Raw genomic sequence first — 6,346 nt, 5'->3', positions numbered from 1 at the left:
TCTCCCAGTTTGAAGGCTGAGAGAGGGATAGATGGGGGTGTAAGTAGGAAAGAAGGCCTCCTGGTGTGTCTCGAAGGAGCCTCAAGGTTGATCAACACAGTTCTGGTGACTTGCCCGTGGTCTAGCATCTGGCTTTAAGCCTTGTGGATACAGAAACTTTATTCTTAGCCCACTGAAACCTGGTACTTAAAACTAGAATGCTTATTTGTTTGTCAATGGAAAATAAAGCAAGTAGTTACGGTGAAATATAGTTGCTGAGGGCCCAAGACACTCTGGTCATCACGTGCTCTCTCAGTAGGCACATCGTGTGGAAACCATTTTCCAGAGAAGGCTGCTCCATAAACAGGGGAGTGAGTTATAAGATCCAAGTTTTCTGGCATGTAGCCACCCACCATTCACACCATGGTGACAGATTTGCCACCAGAAGCAGACACCTGGGTTCTGTGGACCACGTCCCTCTGCTTTCTGGGTAGTGTTTGTATCCATTATGAGTTGACATAATGAACAATCATACTCCCAAAGGCAGCCTTCAACTAATAACAGAATCATTGCTTTCTATATTTATTATTAGATGGACAAAATTTTTTAAACCAGGTTTTTATGAGAGGCAGTTATATTTCAGTTATGTAAGCACTTTTCTTTGCCAGAGGTGACTAGAGTCCCAGAAAGGGTAGCTTAAAATGACTAGAATATGGAAGATAAAGAAAATTGTCTTTATTAGTACCAAACTTAAGAGGTGCTTGACTTACTTATCTTGTGTTTTAAGGATTGATTTTTCCCTTGGTCGTAGGAGGTACACACAATTCATAACTCTCCCAGTCTTTCCTTAAACCTTTGCTGTGGGGGAAAATTAAGCCTTCAAAGATGCCAGACACCCAAATACTCAAGATTTGCCACTGACAGGATTCATCCTCTCCCTGTAGCCTTCTCATCGGAACTCCAGATAAGCCTTCCCAGATGTTGCACAAGATCAAAGAGTTCCAGTTGAGAGATTTCCACATGGACTGTGCCCTGAGTCTTTCCTGTTACTTCCTCTCTTGCCAGCCTCCATTTCTCCACATGGCAGAACTTAGCAAAACTGATGAAGTAGACCTAGAGCCAGTGTTCGTTAAGGGTTATTAAATGATTGAATATACAAGTGTGCCTTTAGCATCTTGTATCTCCTTTTTCTCTGTCATTTTCCTCCTCATCAGGGATCCTTTTCTGTATAGTCTCAGGTCTTGCCTGCTCCTCTCCTTTCCCTAAGGTCTCTCCTTATAGTGAACCACACTTTTTTATTGAGAGGTGGGGCTTTCAACATGTGCTGGCCCTGGAGGTTATTGACTTGATAGTCTATAAGTAGCATGTATTTGGGAAACTTACTGATTTAAAGATTTACCATTGGCTACTTTTGGGGGGGGGAAATTGAAGAATCCCTAGAGATGTCTCTGCTTAACTCAAAGAAATGAGTCTCTTAATGGTAGAGATTTCAGGCACTCTGGGAGATAATTTTGAAAACGGGTATAATGAATATATATTTTTTATTTTGCCCAGCAGCCAGGACCAAGACAAGGATAAGGTGAGTGAGGAGCCTAGGACACAAAAGTTGAGGAGAGGCTTACCTCAAAACCAAACTTCCATGAATCAGAAAATGAGGATCTCTTTAAATTTTATCCCCTTGGAGTTTCAACAACCGGCTCTTGTCCTAGCCTTTCAGAATCCATTTCCTTTCTGCTAAATATAGCTCCCTTTATCTTTGAGAAACACCCTTGTGCAATCCTTGTGGTCCAGTGAAGGTGGCAGCACTCTTGTGTTTTGAGGAAGAGACCCATGAGTTAGGCCTGGCCAGTCAAAGCACACAGCCCTATCTGCAGTGATTGGCTCAGTGATGACACATGACCTAAGCTGGGCCAATAGGAATCTTTTCTCCAACAACTCAGAAAGAAGCACATTTCTTTACAGACAGTTGTTGAATTTCTGGAATGGAAACATGGGTGTCCTTGAGAGAGTGAGTCTGAGAAAGAAGCCACTTTATGCGAAAGGAGAGCAAAGAGATGGGAAGAGACAGATTTCTGAAATCGTTGGAACTCCATACCCATAGAGAGCTCTGTACCCTAGGCTTTCCAGTTACATGAGTCAACATTTGGGTATTGTATAATCCTGCCTAATAGAATGAGGGTGGGCAGGGTGAGAAGGGCACCTGTTCAACCTTGCTTCTCCAGTCATCCTGCCTACTTTAAGGTGCCTTCGTCACAACATGCAATCAGAAAGGGGTGGCATTTGTTGTTCAGAAAAAAACTTCTGAGTTTTCTTGTAGCAGATCTGGGACTTGGGCAATCAATCTCTGTGGCTGAAATTTCTCAGCTACTTCCTGATAGACTTGGAAATGGAATTTCTTGTCCCAGCCAACTTCTTTTTCTACTTCTTTCCTACTTTCCTGGGAAGTGGGCTAACAGAACCACCCACCCCATGCTCCTAAACTGTGAAACTGCAAAGAGTACAGTAAAGGAACCCAGACCATAGACCTGGTTTTAACTTGTTTCTAGGATTCCTGCCAAAACAGAGCAGGGAGAAAAACCAAACATTTTGCCACCCACTTGTATCCAAAAAAAAAAGTGTTGATGGGAAAATATGCCAGACACTGACAATATTAGAGCCTGGGCTAGGTGATGATGTCAGGAATGACAATAAAGAATTTAAAAATAAAACACCCTCAAGAAACTGACTCTCACTAGAAATTCAAGAGGAGGTAAAGGTAGAAGAGTTGAGTGCGCAAGATGAGTGAATAGTAATATTTTTAAGTCACTGACTAAAGGGGAGGGGCAGCTACTTCTGGGAATTGTAAATGGGCAAGAAATCCCAGTCCTCTTCATCTGTGTCTCTGATTCCCAGGATCACGAATTCTGTTGTAATTTTGGAGACTCCCAGGTCACTGGCAGGGCTATGGATTGATCATTCCCTCTAGTAATCTGGATGTGGCCCAAGCCACACCTGCTGACCTCAGAGGAGGTCACTGAGCTATGATCCTATCAAAGAACAAGACGTTCAAAATAGTTTGAAGAGATGGAGAAACATTAAAATGAGTTAATGTTTTGATAAATGCAGCTGTTATTAACAGAGAGGTTCTTTTGATAATTCACAAACTGAAGATAAGCTCTCTCAGCTTCATGCCAGCCTCCTGGTAGACTTACCAGTCTGTTGCAAGAGCTATGATTCAACAGTGGGCAGTGGTTACTGTTAATGCCGCAGGTATTATTGGTAAAGACCATTCCAGTCCAGCCAATCTGTGCCTGGTGCCAGTAAAGGAAGGTTAGTTGGAGTTTTGCCTTGCTAAAGAGAAGAAAAAAAAATTAGACTGCATATAGCTTCATCCATCATCCTGTTCACCTTCAAACAGAATTAACAGTGAGCTAAGTATAAAGCCGATCGTAGGAGGAAAAGAAGAGGACAAGAAAAATGAAAACATTAATCATATTTTTATTTTTCTGTATTTTTGACTGTTTGTAAGGATCAATCACTTCTAAGAGTTACTTTTCCTCTTTGGGATTGCCTTAAAGATAACTCTAAAACTTTCTTTATCATGTTGGTAGGGAAATACCCAATCTAGGTGACTTATTTTATATTCACAGATTATTTGCCAAACAACTGATTTAACTATTATAAATTGTTTTAGGTTATATAAAACTTCATCTTAAAGGATTAATTGAGATATTTGAAAAAATGTTGCACAGGTCCAAAATTCAAGATATGAAAGGGGTACATGAAGAAGTATTATTCCCCAGACAATGAGTTTTCCTGCCTGGAGGCAACTATGTTGATGACTTATTGGGCTCCTTTCACAGGCAGGCTATGCATATGAAACCCTACATACTAAAAAATACACGTGACAGCCTCCTAGTCAGGTTCTTCTACATCTTGCTTTTTTCACTTACTGTAACTCAGATATTGTTCATAGCAGAGCAGTCAAGGCCGTCCCATTTAAAATTACACACGTGAAAAAAATGCTTGCCTCAAAAGACCACACACTGTTTACTTGCATTTATATGGTATTCTGTGAAAGAAAAAACTATAGGAATAGATTAGTTGTTGCCAGAGGTTGGGGCAGAAAAGATTTCACTACGAAGGGACAACAGACAGGAACTATTTGAGAGGATGGGACATTTGTTCTGTATCCTGACTGTGCTGGTGGTCACATGACTCTGCACATAGACCTTTACACCAAGAAAGGGACTTTTAGTATGTGTGAATCAGAAAGATAATAATAAAAAGAAAAACAAAGAGAAAAACAGAAGACTAATCCCAAATTTTAAAAAATGTACAAAATTACAGACATACACACCTGCTCCCTTCCTTGCTCTCCTTTTCTCTGCTTTGTTTCCATAGCACTCATTATTTTATAGCACACTCTAATTGAATTATTCATTATGCTTATTGTTGTCTTTCCCCTGGAATGCAAGAGCCATGAGGACAAAGAGTTCTTGTGTAATTTGTGCTGTATTGTATACCTAACACCTAGAAGGTGACTGGCACAAAACAAGGTCTCAATAAAGGCATGATGGATTGGCCTAGATTCTCTTTCTTGTGTATAAACCTATTCCTTTGCAATGAAAAAAATCATTTGAAAACTGACTAAACTCAGGGCACCATCAGTCGATGTATGATCTTCACTGAATTGTTAGAGTTTTTGAAAATACTGTGACTATATTGCTTCTTCTACCCTACCGCCCTCATCTAAATCAACAGCTCTCCTAAAACTCATATTTCGTTCTAGTAAGAAAACTTCAAAGGATTATTGTTGGCAGTCATAAATTTTCTTTAAAAAACAAAACAACTGTTTTTTTCAAATATTGTTTGAACTATTTCAACAAATATTGATGAATGAATGAGTGAACCACTTGAAGGGCAGGTAGATAGACAGACTGACAGAAACCTGTAACAGATGTAAGTAGAAATGTAAGATCTTTGAAATCATTCACATCAAAAACGTACTGGTGAGATTAAACCTGTGCTTTACCAGCTAAAGTGGAATATTCCAGGATCTGCCTCTGCTGATGGTCAAATATTTTTGTGGTGAAATTGTTTGGAAAAGGCCAAATGCCTCTGGCTACTTTATCTCTTGCTGTTCCCAGGGTTCTGCTTTTTTTTTTTTTTTTTTTTTTTGACTCTGTTTTCATCAATAATCTTTTCATTTAATTACTTCTTTCCCAACTCTGTATCTCTTATGCCTGCAAAAGCATTTTGTGAAAATATAATAGAGTTCTTAGGCCTTTTTCTGAAAGTGTCTCTATAGTGATATTGCTTACTGAGTCCCAGGAGTTAGCAGTCATAAACAGGCTGGGGATGGATGGCCAGTATTCGTTATATGACAGGAAGTGGAGACTTCCCTCTTCACATTATGAAAACGTACAGCAGCCCCAGAGTCTTGATTCTTCAGAAATGTCATCTATGTTTTTATTTAATAATTGCAGGGAAAAAAGAGGTGGACATGTGCTCTCAATTGTCACAGTGAAAAAATTTTTTTTGTCATTAAATTAATGAAGTGGAGAAAACCAAAATAAATGGCATACTCCCCTGTTCCCCTTTAGGTATCTAATTTGGTTGGGCTAGTGGCTGTTTGGGAATATTCTTAAATTGTGTTATCATGCATTTTGTAAAGCAGTGGTTACATGATAGATGTTATACATGAAAAAGGCCACTAGAGAAAGAATCTTTAGAGGCAGTAGGGAGGTAGGTTATAATTTTTTATGTCATACATGAATGACATAAACCCTGGATCAGAATTATTTTAACATTGAACTTAAATCCAGGGCCTTTCATAACTTAATAGCTCTTTCCCAAGAGAAAGATTTTAACTGAACACTAGAAATTTAAGTAGAAGAATTTGTCAAATCTCATCAAAATCTACTTGCTGGAAATAAAACATTATTATTATTATTATTATTATTATTATTATTATTATTATTATTATTATTATTATTATTATTATTATTATTATTATTATTTTGGTGGGGATTGACATCTGTCGATAATGGTACCCACTCCTCCTCTTTAAAGAATAAAGCCTTATTTGACTGGAGAAAGGGAAATCAAGTGAAGGAAACCTGAGAAAACCAAACTGATTCAGTCAAGTTCATGGACTTAAGTACAACTGGGAAGGTATGCCTTTAAGACCCTCACTCAAGGATGTTTTAGTTTATTCTAAGAAGTCCAGTTTTCAGGCTCCTATGCCTGAAAGGAACAAAGGAAGAGACAGGAAAATTCTTAAAAAAACAACAACAACAACAAAAAACCTCTAGAAAGTAGACTCAAGGACTGCAAATACAAGTGTCAGGAATAATTTATTGCATGGGCAAAACAATCAGGAAAT

Source organism: Camelus dromedarius, chromosome 7 (assembly GCF_036321535.1).
Source record: "Camelus dromedarius isolate mCamDro1 chromosome 7, mCamDro1.pat, whole genome shotgun sequence".
In the NCBI taxonomy this organism is placed as follows: domain Eukaryota; kingdom Metazoa; phylum Chordata; class Mammalia; order Artiodactyla; family Camelidae; genus Camelus; species Camelus dromedarius.
Note: the sequence above shows the minus strand (reverse complement) of the source record.